This window comes from Rhipicephalus microplus, unplaced genomic scaffold (assembly GCF_043290135.1).
Source record: "Rhipicephalus microplus isolate Deutch F79 unplaced genomic scaffold, USDA_Rmic scaffold_32, whole genome shotgun sequence".
Classification (NCBI taxonomy): Eukaryota; Metazoa; Arthropoda; class Arachnida; order Ixodida; family Ixodidae; genus Rhipicephalus; species Rhipicephalus microplus.
The window spans coordinates 510,157-524,742 of record NW_027464605.1 but is presented as its reverse complement, the minus strand read 5'-3'; the positions used below and the strand labels follow the sequence as shown (position 1 = coordinate 524,742).

Genomic DNA, 14,586 nt, shown 5'->3' with positions numbered 1-14,586 from the left:
CAGGAGAACCTCGTTACTTCTTTTCCGCTCTGCCATTCGCTCACAGTATACGCGGTCGCCGTCCTCTCCCGTCTTGATGAAAACGCGGCGGCTCCTTTCGCGCGCAGAGACACACCGGTCGCGGAGAAAAAGCAGCGCGTAAGGAGAGGCTTAGAGAAAAGAAAAGGGAAAGAAGTGTTGTTGCAATGTGAGCAGGCAATCACGAGTACCGCGTCTAAATGGCGAATCTTGGCGTGTGTACGAACTCCGTTCACTCGATATTCGCTTGAGCGATGCTCTGTCGCTATATACCATATTTTTTTCCATATAAGCCACGGCAAAATGTAAAAAAAAAACAAAAAGCTGAGAAAATGCGCTTAGAAAGTAGGGGGTGCGGATTATGTGCAGGCCTTATATGCATATATTTTTTTTCCTTTTGTGGAGTTGATATTGGAATGCGGGTTATGAGCCGGGGTGGGTTACATGCGAGAAGATGCGGAACATACTTGCTATGCAGCGCAGTTTCACTGCGGAATAGACGCGCCACATGAGAAACATGTGCGCGAAAGCGACCACGCAAAATGTCGCAGTGTACGAGCAACCCCCTCCCCCCCCCTCTCCTACAGCCGAGGTGTTAGTGACGGAGGATTGAGGCGTGTGCTCGCATTATATCCGCGCAGGGCGGCCATAATGGGGGTGCACACGTGCGCCATCTCGCATTTCGCCAACCGAATAGGCATGCCCGTTCAGTGGTGGGGCACTGTGATGTTGTTTGTGCATCGGGCAGTGGCCGCAACCGTAGCCGGCGGTGTGTAATTAAGGCGCGAGCGTCGTCGACGTCTCGTGGCCCGCGAGAGCACATTAGCACTTTTCGGCGGCGCCGCTACTGAAGCGCAGAGCGCGCATGCGTACCTTTAAGCTCAACGCGCGACGCCCTTAAGTCTTCGGCATTCTTTTTTTTTGTTCTGTTTTTGTTTTGCTTCCCGGGCGTAGACAGCGATCCGCTCCCGATAAGTAATGATCGGTGAGCCGAAAGAGGCGATAATTGCCTCGCCCTGCGGTCCTCCGTAGTTGCTTGCATGCGCGTTGCCCACTCGAAGAGCAAGAAAACTGGAGGCGTGCGGACGCCTGAGTGAACGAGCCTTTCTCCGGTTTTGTGGAGGCTAGTAAAAAGACAACTGTGAAGGTCCGTAATCCAGATTTATTTTTCTTTTGCATAGATTAATTTTTTGTCACACTTAGGCGTTAGTCTTTTTGCTTTTTTTGCTTTTCAATGATGGATTCAGTATCATCGCAATTTTTATGTGTATCACTTACTGATTTTGTCAAATTCGGAATGCTGACAGGGCTCTCCGTATAGCCTGGCGATGAAATATTCCTCCTTCGCGAAAGGGTCTTCAGATCTGTTAATGCGAACTCTAATTGACTCGGTCTGACGTGCATTAGGCAGGGCGAAGCAGATTGTATGCGTGCACGTATTTCCGGTTTTCGAGGTTAACGCACTAAAGGAATGACTTCAAACACAGTTCTCAGGAAAAGATGTTTATCGGATATTTCCCGCAATATTTCAGGCTTTGCCACAGTAAAAGGTCAACTTGAAGCAAATTTTAGTTTCCCTATTGTCAGTGCCCTTTCTTTGGCGTACCTGTTCGACACATGACATAGAAAATAATGATGGCATCCGGAACAAGACCACGAAGTTACCTAATTTGGAAAACAGTTCCATGCATCTGCGTGATGGGTTGAAGCATTTTAGATAGATAGATAGATAGATAGATAGATAGATAGATAGATAGATAGATAGATAGATGGATAGATAGATGGATAGATAGATAGATAGATGGATAGATAGATAGATAGATGGATAGATAGATAGATGGATAGATAGATAGATGGATAGATAGATAGATAGATGGATAGATAGATAGATAGATAGATAGATAGATAGATAGATAGATAGATAGATAGATAGATAGATAGATAGATAGATAGATAGATAGATAGATAGATAGATAGATAGATAGATAGATAGATAGATAGATAGATAGATAGATAGATAGATAGATAGATAGATTTTACAGAAATCGAACAAACGTTGAACGGATGGTGGCTTAGACTATAGGACAACCTTCGTTCCCGTTCAGTGGATTTCGCGGCCGAGATCACAGCCGCACATGTTCAGAACTACGATTCGTTACCCGCACATGACGAGTGTTGTCTGCAACAGAGAGATTTCTATAAAATACACAGAACGGGAACGAATACGAAGCATAGCAGACATGTGCATAACAAAAAAAAGTAAAGTAAATCATTTCTTACGGATGCGCACATGTTGTTAAAATTTGCTTCAATTTCTTATGCGCATATCTGCTGTGCTCGGCACTGCTTTCAGTTTTATTTTTTCCAAATGAATCTTTGGTTTGTGAAACGGCGCTCGTCCTGTGTACTCTGTGTTTATTTCGTATTTGTCTGCAGCGCTGCATATGTGACGCGATTCATTACCTTCCGTTGCCTTACAAAACGTAATATGTAATCTGGAAGATGGTGTTACTTGTCTATGCTTCGAACATACAAGAAAGTAGTCGTCAGGGAAAAACTGTATGGTGCCTACGCATATATACGAGGCATCTGCGTATGAGATGATACAGCGAGATGCAATGCCACAAGATTGTCCACGCAGTGGACACAGTCTTCAGAATGATAATAAATGCATATATGCTCGCGTTTGAAGCTGTCACGGCATTTGTGAGCGAGGCTTGTTGCTCTTTCTCTCTCTCTCTCTGTCACACACATACGCACACACATTGCGACATGTACTTCAAAGCGCATGTTCATCAAGCCACTGGTGTGTCTTTGAATCATGTCCTCACGTGTTTTGACAAAGGAAAATAACGATGAAAGAATGAATGAATGTTTGTTTCTCACTTGCCAAGAGGTCATGAATTTGCTACCCTATTGAAAAAACACTGACAAAAAAATACCGCGACGTCTCACGCTTACGAAAGCAGACAGAAAAGCCGTACCTCAACCATACCAACTCTACAAGACTCACGGGACCATTTTGAGTCACTTGCCCAAACTTTATTGGTTCAGCTCTATTGTCTTGCTTTTTGGAGACGCATAAAATATTGTGGCAAAGTTTCTTGTTCATTGCTTTCGTTCTTTTGATTAGTACGCACTTTTATCATTCTTCATCCCATCCCATTCCTCTTTTTTCATCTCTTGAGGATACCCAATGACGGTTCCCAAAGAGGATCGCTAGGCCATCACTTTATGCGCTGGTAAATAGCATAGAGTTTGCGATAGCACGCGGCCCACGCTAGCAGTTTTATTGCCATTCATGTTTTGTTGAAAGTGGGTTTTCAGGTGAAGTTCTTGTTGTCTGGAGAGCCGACCATAAGCTTTTTTTTTTTCAATATTCCCGAACAATTGTTTATCGAAACACTGTGGAATTGAAAGAGAGAGGAACAAAAAAATATGTGTTGCATACAACACCTCATGGGAGAACGCGCTTATCAAACAGCTGTGCCAAGCAACCATTATTCGAACAAAATGAGCGTATACTTATGAAGAAGGGAAAAAAGGGACGAAGAAAACATATCACCATGAAAAAAATGCTGCGACGATTCTGCGAACAACAATCGAAGAAACGTTACTGGAGCATTCTGCTATGCAGTCCTCGTGTCCAAATACACGAACGTACGAAGAAGCACGAAATGACGAAGACTGATCGGCGGGCTTGAATTACCTGTGCAAGCGATGCGGTGGATGCCACGACGAGAATGACCGCGACAATTTTCTCAGTTTGCGCGCAGAACACCAGATGCGTGTCTAAAGGAGCACTTCGGAAACTCTGCTATTGCGTATGCTCACGTCTAGGAAAGAAAAATAAAAAAAATATATGTATTTAATACGGGAGTGCGTGTACGGAGCTGTACATGCAAATGATCGATGCTTCTGCTTCGACCAAGCAAGCAAGCCCGTTTCTCTCCACTTGCAGAAAAAATCGGGGCCGCACGAGACATACGAGAAAATAAAGAACCGTTTACAAAAATTTATGCGCAATCGTTCAACTGTATACCGCTGTCTTTCATACGAGGGACGGTGACAGCAAATCACATCGCAAAGTGCTTGCGGCGCACTTGCGTCCTGTCACTTCAGAATGCTGCGGTGCGTGCAAATACGCTTTGCGAGCTCGCGAATGCGTTCATCTTTCTTCCTCTCAACAATGAACGGCCACTCTCGGGCAAGCGCGCAGCTGCGGAAGCTCGAATTCGTCAGCACGATGGTCTCTTGCCAGCCGGACGAGATAGAATGGTGCATGAGCTAACGTGTATGCAAATGGGTTTTGATGGCTTCGTGGAGCAAATGTCCAAGTCTGTCTTCTGTATTGTATACAGCTGTCTTTCTACGTGTTCCTCCGTATACCTCTACTATAGGAAGCGGACGCTGTTGAGACTTTTTTGATAAGGCTATGAAAGACTCACCCCATTGTAGCCACATAGAACGACTGAAAGGGGACGTTCCTCCACATGTAACGGGAAGTGTCTTACTTAAGCAAGTAAACCTGTACAAAGGCGAAAGCCTGAGGTGCCTCGTAAAACGTGAAATTTAACCTTCGGCGAAGGCGTCCAGCAGCGTCGGCGACGAGGGACGCGGAAAATTACCCTCACAAAGAGATGGTGTCACAATAAGGCGCCATTATGACGTCACACCAATGCTTGTTGAGCACAATGACGCCTAAATGACGTAACGTTTCACGATGACATCACTACGTGAGACCGTAGCTTATTCAAAGGTAATCCAATCACGTAGGCAATGCAAAAGCAAGTTAGGTATAATGTGAGATATGATATGATAGTATGATAAAATGATAATATAATACCATGATATGAGGTATATTAGTGAATGGGTATAACAAATGCCTACAATAAGAAAGCTTTCGAAGAGGATCAATATCGACTGAGAAGGATCAATACAATACGGGCAACAGAGGTAAGCAAAACTTGTGGAGCTCATTCAGATGCACTCATTAAATAAACTTAACGCTTTGTGCTCACTCGGACTCACACTCACGGACATTTTCTTCAACCGAACTCACTCGGACTCAAACTCACCAAAACATTGTACTCGCCCAGACTTACTCAGACTCGGACTTGATGTGAGTGTATTGAGAGTGCAATTGAGTCGACTCACGATTCCCTATAGCCTTGAATTAACTTTATTCAGACCAGGTGTTAACGCTCTTTAACACCAATATCTCACCAACTGGCACTCTTCTTGGTGCCGATTAATATGGTACCTTCGAATACAAATTATGAGTTATGAGTAAGGTCATTTTTCTTACAAAGGATGGCAACATAAGATTTATTTATGAAGAACTTACCCGAAAGACTTGAGATCAAGGCACCCCCCTACTTTATTCGCGCCTCTGATCAACAAATATTGAAATGTTGTGTGAAGAACACTGCTTTCGAATGCGTGAGAGCAGTCGTGAGCCCAGGTAAACACTGATAGCAATGCTAAAGATTATATAGCTAGGACCATAAGTCGGCTAAAAAAATGGCAGCATATCCACGGGGCGAATGCTAGAGAGTGGGGCGAAGTTCCGTCTGTCCATTCGTTCTTGCTTCCGTCCGTCCATGCGTCCGTCTGTGTGACCGTCCGTGCGTCCATCCACCAGCCCGTGCGTACGTCTGTTCGTGCGTCCGCACGTCCATCCGTGCGTCCATCCCTGCGTTCGTCCATGCATCCGCCCCTGCGTCCGTTCATGCGTCCATCCATGCATCTGTCTGTGCGTCCATTCGTCCATCTATTCAACACTCCAAGTACCACCATCTCGCATCTTTTCATCATATATTCTTCATATAGAAGCACCGTCATCCAGCGGACATTCCAAGGACTAAACGAGAGGTGGCGCACGCACACTTTCTTACGGCTTGCGCTTCGGGTCTACTTTCCACCTTTAACCACCTCGGCTTCATGGTATATACTATAGTTCACTGTATTCATGGCACTGCGGCACGACGCTCGTTAAGCCTTTCTAAAACCAAGGGGTTACGCCCATCGAGTATAACGTAGCAACCCTTTCTCGTCGGATAGTGCTCAATGTACACGCCAACGGCTGCTAATGGGGAATGAGAGACAAGAGAATTCGGCTTTTAGTTAACGCGCACGCTGCGAATTTTTTATTGTTCAACAACGCAAAGGAGAAATCTTCCACCAGCACCACCTTGCAGGTCAAAACGTAAGACATGTTACGCACTACTACGAGGGACGAAAAGGGGTCCAGCTTTAAGGAGCTTCGCCCCTAAAAAAAGTGGAACTCACTCAGACTCACCTAAGAAATATATCTTGCTCTAAACAAAAGTGGAACTCACTCAGACTCACCTAAGAAATATATCTTGCGCTTTGGACTCATTCGGACTCACCAAAAATTTCTTGGGACGAACTCACTCGGGCTCACACTCACGAAAACTTTATTCAAGTGGACTCATTCGGACTCATGAAATCACCAAAAATTTCTTGGGACGAAGTCACCCAGACTCACACTCATGGCTCGATCTGAGTCCGAGCGAGTCTACTCATGAGTAAGTTGGCCAACCTGTGATGGGCAAGATCAATACGTAGACTGAGAAGAAAAATACGATTCGCCTTCGAGTCGTCGTATGTGATTGCGTATAGGGACCCTCTCAGTTAATTGCCTGCTCCTTTTCTCGGACATACTTATCAGGGAACTTGGAGGGTTCCTGGCCTTAAATGTGAGCTGAGTTGTCACAAGTAGTTCAAGGAGTGGGTTGAGACTCAAGGCACTAATGCCACTTTGACATTCCGTACTTATTGTTCAGAAATGTCCTGGTTTTCATCCTCAGTCGAGATGCAGCGCTATAGGTTAAACTCAGTTTCGTATATCTCAGTGTCAATCCAATGCCCAAAAAACCATATCATTACTGTATGTGCCACGCAAAGAGTTTACTCTTCGGAGAAAAATGACGCTGTGAATTCCTTGATTGCCAACTCCTCAGCCTGTGACGGTCTGAATCATAGAGAGTCTCTAATCATTTGATGACTGGAAAGTATAAGAGTCACAAAACCAGTGTTACACATTAAACGGAGAAGACTGCTTGTTTGAACAGGTTGTCTTCTATTGTCAACACCCATACAACCGCAGCTGGTAAGCCATCAATGTTTCCGGCATGTTGTTGAAATGCAAGAAAAAGCACAACACGTCAAGGTATGAAAAAAAAAAAGACAACTTAAGCTGTAGGTACTGTGTTGTATCCCTGAGCTGACACATTTAGCAGGAAAGTATAATGTGGCTTTGCCAAGAGCTGATGACGACCTCTAAGCTCCTCAACTTTGCCCGTTTTCTCAATCTAGTATTAGTCGCTATTAGCCGGGTAGGCCCAATGGAAGCGATCATATAACACGGACGACATAGACTGCGCGTTAAAAGAACGACCACACGTGTTTTTCCGGGCCTAACGCACATCGTCCCCTCGTCGAATTATCTCATATGCACCTTCTCCGTGACCACATGACGCGTGGCAGAGTGTTCACAAAACATTACGCACGCCGGGCGGTTGTACGATACCGTCAACGACACCACATGTAGCATGAGTAGTAAAGGGAATCGCGAAATATTGAAGCTATCGATGCACACCTCGGGCACGCGACGATTGCGTCGGATATAGTCACGTACGTTTTTCGAGGTTATGACTATACTTACGGGGCGAAACGTGATTCGATCGGCTGCGCAACTCGCCGAGCTGTTGCGCACTTCGAGTCATATAGTATAGGCGTCGTTCAGAGCTCGGGAACACGGAGTAAGGAAAGGAAGTACAGAGAGTGCGTGCCACTGCGAGCTGGCGGAGGACGCGAAGAGCAAGCGGCACTCACCATTAGGAATAATTATGATGGTCCGCTGTCACGAAGGTGCCTAATGTATACTCCTGGTGCGCGCACATCCGTTCTGAGTGCGCCATGCAAGTGTTGAGCGTAGATGTATATAGAGCGCGCTAAGCGGCGGTTCCTGAGGCTCAAAGGTGTCGCGACGATCGATTAGCTTCGGTTCGGCCGTGTTGATGGGACAGGAGAGCTGCAGGTCCCGACCACGCACACATTTCGCCTCGTCATGAGCGGAATGTTTTTTTTTTCGCTTAATTACGGCCAAAAAAAACATCACCTCTGTCGCGCGAATCCCGCCTAAAAGCACCACACACGTCGCGCGTTCTGTCTATGAATTGAGAAACTTATTAACACGACAAGAGCCTCACTAGTCGCATTAACCAGCCCTTGCTTGGCGCTGTAGGAAATTTTGCTCATTTCTGATGGCTTAACTGTTGTATAATATATAATATGAGTCATTGTTTGTCATGGCCTAACTGTTGTATAATATATAATATGAGTCATTGTTTGTCGACACTCAACTATACTCCCATTTATGTACTCTTAATAGGTCCTCTCGACACTTCATTCGAAACATCTCGTTCCTGTGCTTTTATCCTGCATATTGTTGTTTCTAAATAATATAAATTAATTCATTTATTGCTTGATTGAATGACATAATAATTGATTAATTGACTGAAAAATGCTGACAAGTAGATAAATAACGAGGTTCAGATTTCTCCTTGGCTCGTCTACACGAGACATTTGCAACCAAGCATGGCTATTCATTTAATGTTATAGGCAGGGAGATCTTGTTGGTGCGGCATCTCCCTTATTGTATAGTGCATACGAGAAGAAGCAAGAACACGAAAGCCGCATTTGACAATGCGCACGAGGTGTTTTCTGTCTAAGGCGCCTTCTTCTGTGTGTATCCTTTTCCTCTCCGGTCAATTCTGTGCACCCCATCCTTTTTGATGGCACCAATAGTCGAGTGGCGTTAAATGTTATGCGGTGTTCTTCCTGACACCGAATCAACTCAAACATTCGTGGCTGTAAGGTTTTAAGACTCCTGTGCACAAGAGAGCGGGGGGGGGGGGGGGGGGTCGTATAAATATTGTTGCGAGTCGTGACACTGGCTTCCATTTAATTATAGGAATCATGAAACTGATGAGCAAGCTTGTTACACTATCTTCTTTGTCATCTCAAAACTGCATCTCTCCTTCTCCCCTCCCGTCGCGATTTACAGGTCAACGCTATCTCTCACTCATAGGCATGCGCAGAGAATCACTTCGGGGGGGGGGTTGTAGGTTCATTGTATCGCCCCTACCCTCTCTTAGGTGACCAGCAGAGGAGACCCCTTTTCCCCCAGCCCCCTACGTCCACCCTGTGCGCTCACTGACTTCCCCCATTTTTTGTGATGTCCCAGTTGCTTTCTGTAAGCAGAGTCATGTTCAAACTATACCTGGCACCTTGAATCTGTAGTGAGAAAGACACTCCTGTCAGTGTACACCCTGCAGGAAATCGTGAGATTTATTAAGCCTGTTGTTAGGATCACAATACTCATTATTAAGCGACATGGAAGACTATAACCGCCATCGGTAACCTCGACGCGCTTGTCTCCCACTGCGCGAAGACAAATTTTTGCGCGGAAACGACTGTATCCCGACGAAATCCAAACTATACCGAGAGACTTCACTTAGAGAGGTTTACTTTGCTGTACACACATAGGCACGATAATTAGTGGTCTGTCTTCATCAAACTCCGCTGGTGTATAAGCGCGAGGAGGCGCGCATGCTCCGAGGCTTGGGCGTGTCGTTCGCCTCGAGGGGCTCGTCTCGTAGATCGATACGAGTGCGCGCGCGCACGAGGGAGCAGGGAAGACGTTCGGCTGTATACCGGGCCGACGAAGAAGAGGAAGAAAAGAAATCGGGCCACGGTGCTCGGCCAATCACGATGTCCCGGCGCCGCTAAGGTTCGCCCGCGCAGCTGCTCGGGAGGAGGAGGGGCGGACACAGCTGTTGCCGCTTGTCGACACCGCCAGTGACGTTTTGTCGCGGCGAACCGAGCTGCGTTAATCGATGCCGCAGCGCTGGGAAAGGGTGTATTTACTGGCCGTCGGCGGTCGCCCGAATTTACTCCCGACAAGCGCCATTCTAGGCGAGAGACACCGGAGGAGGCCGACGTGTCCCGGTGTAAAGCCGTGTTTGGGAATCATATAGACTAATGCCTTTTCTCTCTCTCCCTTGCAGCCATATTCTCTTTTTCATTGTGACGTGTACAACTGCAGTAATCTCGACAGCTATAGTTAAGTTACCTGCGTTTCCTCTATTCTCCATCTCTAATCACCCACGATAAAAAAAATCTGGTGCTGTATACAGTGTTTACGAGAGCTCCATATGCAGCTTATGGAAACAGATCTGTATTGCGCGCAAATCTCGCTGTCCTCACCTTAAATTCACACCGATAACTTACAAGTTTAACATCTTCAAGAAAACCCCGCGTCAGGAAAGAAACAATGCGCAATGCTTACGAACGTGCGCCGAATGTGTGAGCCCACGGAGTGTCTTTTCAGAATTCACTAACGTTGCACGGAATATATAGTACCGGTGATTGATTCCACGTGCATTCCTCCAGATTTGTATGCAGCGCGTTGGATAAAAATGCACAAAGTGCGAACTCCTCTAATTTCCGTGCAGTGAAGCAATGCTCCATATTTGGCCCATTGCGCCAACGAGCAAGAATTTGCGGAGTGCGAGTTTCTACGTATCACACATTCCGATGCAACGCACTGCATGCAAGGAAGCAGTGCTCCGCCCTTGAATAATTACAGAAAACGTGACCTCCTCCACCCGGAATCTCTGCCCCTGTCTCGCTCTCTTTTGACGCGCTGCACCGAGTCCAAAATTCAGAGCACACGGATTCGACGTACTTCTATCAATTAGGTATACAGTGCCCCTGAACGTTAAGATTGAGTGTACTGCATTTAAATTTGAGGCGCGCGCGGTTTTTCGCACGCTTAGGTGCAGCTCGGTGCGTGTTAAAGTGCAGCGCTTCTTAGCTGCACTCAAATAAGTGGGGCGCGCAAACCGGACGAGGCGGAGATTCCTGACTCGCCACCTTGCGCAAGTCGCTTGAACTGAAAATTGCTCTCTCAGCAGTTTCAACATCCTTGTCAACGAAATGAGCTATGATAAATATAAAGGTCAAACGCGTGTGGAAAGACTTTTCAATGAAGCGTTGTGTGTAAAGCGCTTCGTAATTGCAAAAAATAGCCCGTCGGTGCTAAGCACACACGCCGAGCAGGATGGCTATAGCAACACCTTCATAATCGGTGGTGTCGAAAATACGTTCGCCTGTATACGATACTCCACTTTTTTCGACTGCGTAGGCATGGTGGGGACAAACTTCTTTTTTTCACGAAAATTGTTGACCTTGTGGTGACGTGATGTGGCACACAGAGAGGCATATACAAAAGCAAGCAAAAAAAGAACAGAAACATGCAAGTAGACGGCAGTGACCGAAAAAATTGTTCCAAAGCTCGCACGGGGTATCGCAAATTGGGTGCCACCTCCTCCCGCAGTGCGCGTTCCTCGGCTTCGATATACAAGACTTCACATTTATTATGGCTCCACAGTTTATCTGCGGGAATCGCGAACACAAATTTTCGCGTTACCCCTGTAATTAGCGATCGGACGGTGTCTCTTCTTTTCTTAGTCTATTTTCGTTTCTTTATGTGAAATGCGCAGTGTACGAATCAAGCGCGCCTATAGAGCTGTGCAGGCGAGGTTATAATCGGTCCCCTCGTACACAGCGTATAAGGAATTGACACCCTGCGCATTTATCGAGGGGCCTGTGTGAGCACGCTGCATTAACTGGAATGGGTGCAATCTCTGCACGTCTCTAACGCACCGCAAATACGGCCCTGCTGCAGTATATACGGCGATGAGAAAAAGGCGTCTGTTTCTTTTTTTGTCCGGGCTGCGAATACATTCAAGGGCACCTTCCCCCCCCTCCCCCTATCCGAGGGTTATTTCGCTCGCGTAAGACATAGCAATATCGACACAGCATCGTACGTAAAGACTATGGCTTGTGACGTAGCAGTGCACTAAAAAAACCGCTTATGTTACTTCGGACACACTGTAAAACCCGACATTAAAGAGAACGTGCATGCGATCAGAGAAACCCGAGATTAAAGAGACCCCGCTGCTGTGATCTGTAGATATTCACATGTTCAAAGGCTTGTAATAAATTACACACTGGACGGAGACAGCTTAACTCAATCTGAAAGTGATCGCTAGGACTTGCTTTATCGGCTCAATGCATTTGTAGAAAATCGTCGAAGCCGTTTTAGTCTCCTTTGATGGATCGACGTGGGCATTTGTGTACCGGTTTGCTGCGTGTGTTTTGCAAACGCTATTACATCTAGATAACGCTATTGCGGTCAGATCCTCTTCTGCATGTGCATGGTGCTTTTAACCGCTATAGTATGTTCCTGGCTCTCTTCGATATCAGGTGTGCGGGTTTCCAGCTGGCATTTTCTACTGGTACAAAGTGACATTCTTGGTTCTCTTCGGAGCATATTCGATCCAGCGCTTACTTCTGGTTTCAAGAATAAGAATAAAGTCTTCTAAAAAATAGGAATCGATGTTTTTGGTTCAAGCGATGCGTTATATAAGATACATATGATTCAGGGCATAAGGTCACATAAAATAATGATCTTTTGGCTGTGTGAATAATTAACGAACCCGTGTTCATTGATTGTGAGCAGTTGAGATCATTGCGGCACCTGGAGGAGCAGATCTGAGTCCCGCGCTTATTTCTACTTGGCCCATGAGATCTACTATGACAGCTCGAGGAACACAAGATTTGCTCAAGGAACACATCGGGCCGCATGACCAGCGACGTGCTATTTTGTTACTACCAGACAGGCAACCCAAAAATAAGGGTTGCCTCCAGAATTTTTGTTGTTGTTAGCCTCGCATTTTTTTCTCGAAATTTCGAGGCCTGTGCCCCGATAAGGAGACTATTTTAGGCCTTTCTAGTCTTATATGACTGAATTTCGTTAATGCCTGTTAGACACAAATGTCTGCTTGACGAACATTTCGTGATGTGTCATTAGTGTGCAGGAACTGGTTGTCACAATTCGTCACTCGATGGCCGTGGCTATTAGGACTAATTTTGCCTATGGTGCAGCGCTGAATCTTTCCTCTGAGTTATTCGGCAGCGATCCTTAATAAAAAAACGTCTCTGTTTTCCGCATCTGTTCTTATGTTGTGTCGTCGATATCCTATCAACGTTCGATTCGCGTTCAGACATATTCGTTTCTACTTCGAAGTCCGGCGCCTGCCACATTTGGCCTGGAGCGATGGCTCGCTAATGTGTATCTAATATGATGCATGTATACCTTCGAGGTGCATTCCCGAGTGCAATCACTCACCCTTCGCGGTCGTCACCGCCCACTTCCTGAATCTGCCACATTGCATGTGGCAGCTTCGGGGGCAGTGGCGTCTAATTCAAATTGGGTGGCGCTTCGTGGCGGCACGCGCTCATGTTTTTTTTGCGGGCGTTATAACATTGACCATAAACGGTTCGTTAGCATCCATTAAAACCGTCAACGCGGCAGACGTTGCACGTGATTAAATAGCGCTACCAAGCGCACTGCCTGAGGTCAAAATAATTGACAGCAAGGTTCTGTCACTTGACGAACATCGCACTGATAAACGTAGAACGCCTGCGACACAGCGAAGCGAAAAGCACAGATGGGGAAAATCTACGTAACGCGTCGAATAATCGCATTTCGGGATTCTGAGCACTCACACCGGCATTACCGTGCAAACGTAGACGATGCGTTTGAATCCCGTGGCACAACGATGACCCTCACGCGAACGATTTCGTTATGTCTTTTCCCTTCTCACGCGTGGGTTTGAAAATGGCAGGGGCGGGATTGGGCGAAGCGTCGGTAATTACACTCTTTTGTTTATACGTTGATGTGCGCAGTGGTCGGGCGTGCTTTGTACCTGTAACGTTTCAATGAAAAAAAAAAAGCAGGAAAATCGCGCAGTGGGACGTACCGGTACGCAGTGCTCGCACCCAACGCTCGCGACCTCCGTGAAACCGTTACGCTGAGCCTAATTACCGCACGCAACCAGCGCTACGCACATAAACACACAAACAGACAAAACCGACCGGAGCTTTCTCCCTTTATATGCTTCTGTTCACTGTGGGAACAGCGTTGTTGCAGGAGGCGACGAGAGCGACACCCAACGGCAGCGTCGCGCAGATGTGGCTCGCTCCTCCTCTCCCCACTGAGCACCCTGCGTCCATTCGCGAGTCGTGCTTCTCTCTCTCATCGGTGTGCCTCCTAGCGTGCGGCACGTGCGTGGCGCGACGCGCGCAGGGTGCGAACAAGGCGCTCAACGCGACCACGGTGTTATCCCAGCTGTGGAGCGGTGTCGAGGCGGCCGCGTCGGACAGCAGCTGTCGTCACGCTGTCCTGCATTCCTGCGTGCGTCGTGAGTCCCCGGGGTGCTGCGGCTGTTGATGATTGCTCGCCGCGACGCGGTTTCCGCCCAGCGCGCGGGCAGACACGCGCGGGCTCTCGCGCTTTTGAGGGTATACCGCTGCACGCTGCCATTACACGCGGCGTATATGTAATTGCGCCTACCACAGCTCGACGTCGGTTTCGAATAGTCTGTCTTTTATCTGTTTCGTCCGCCACGG

The 14,586-nt window shown here is 46.9% G+C and overlaps 2 protein-coding genes across 6 annotated transcripts in view; one reads left to right on the top strand and one right to left on the bottom strand.

Annotated features, from left to right (window-relative positions):
* The window catches only part of LOC119172814 (glycine receptor subunit alpha-4-like), a 379,910-nt gene that overhangs the window by 67,993 nt on the left and 297,331 nt on the right, over positions 1-14,586 (top strand). The gene's annotated exons all lie outside the window — the stretch shown is intronic.
* The window catches only part of LOC142786811 (paired box protein Pax-6-like), a 209,882-nt gene that overhangs the window by 65,954 nt on the left and 129,342 nt on the right, over positions 1-14,586 (bottom strand). The window lies entirely within an intron of this gene.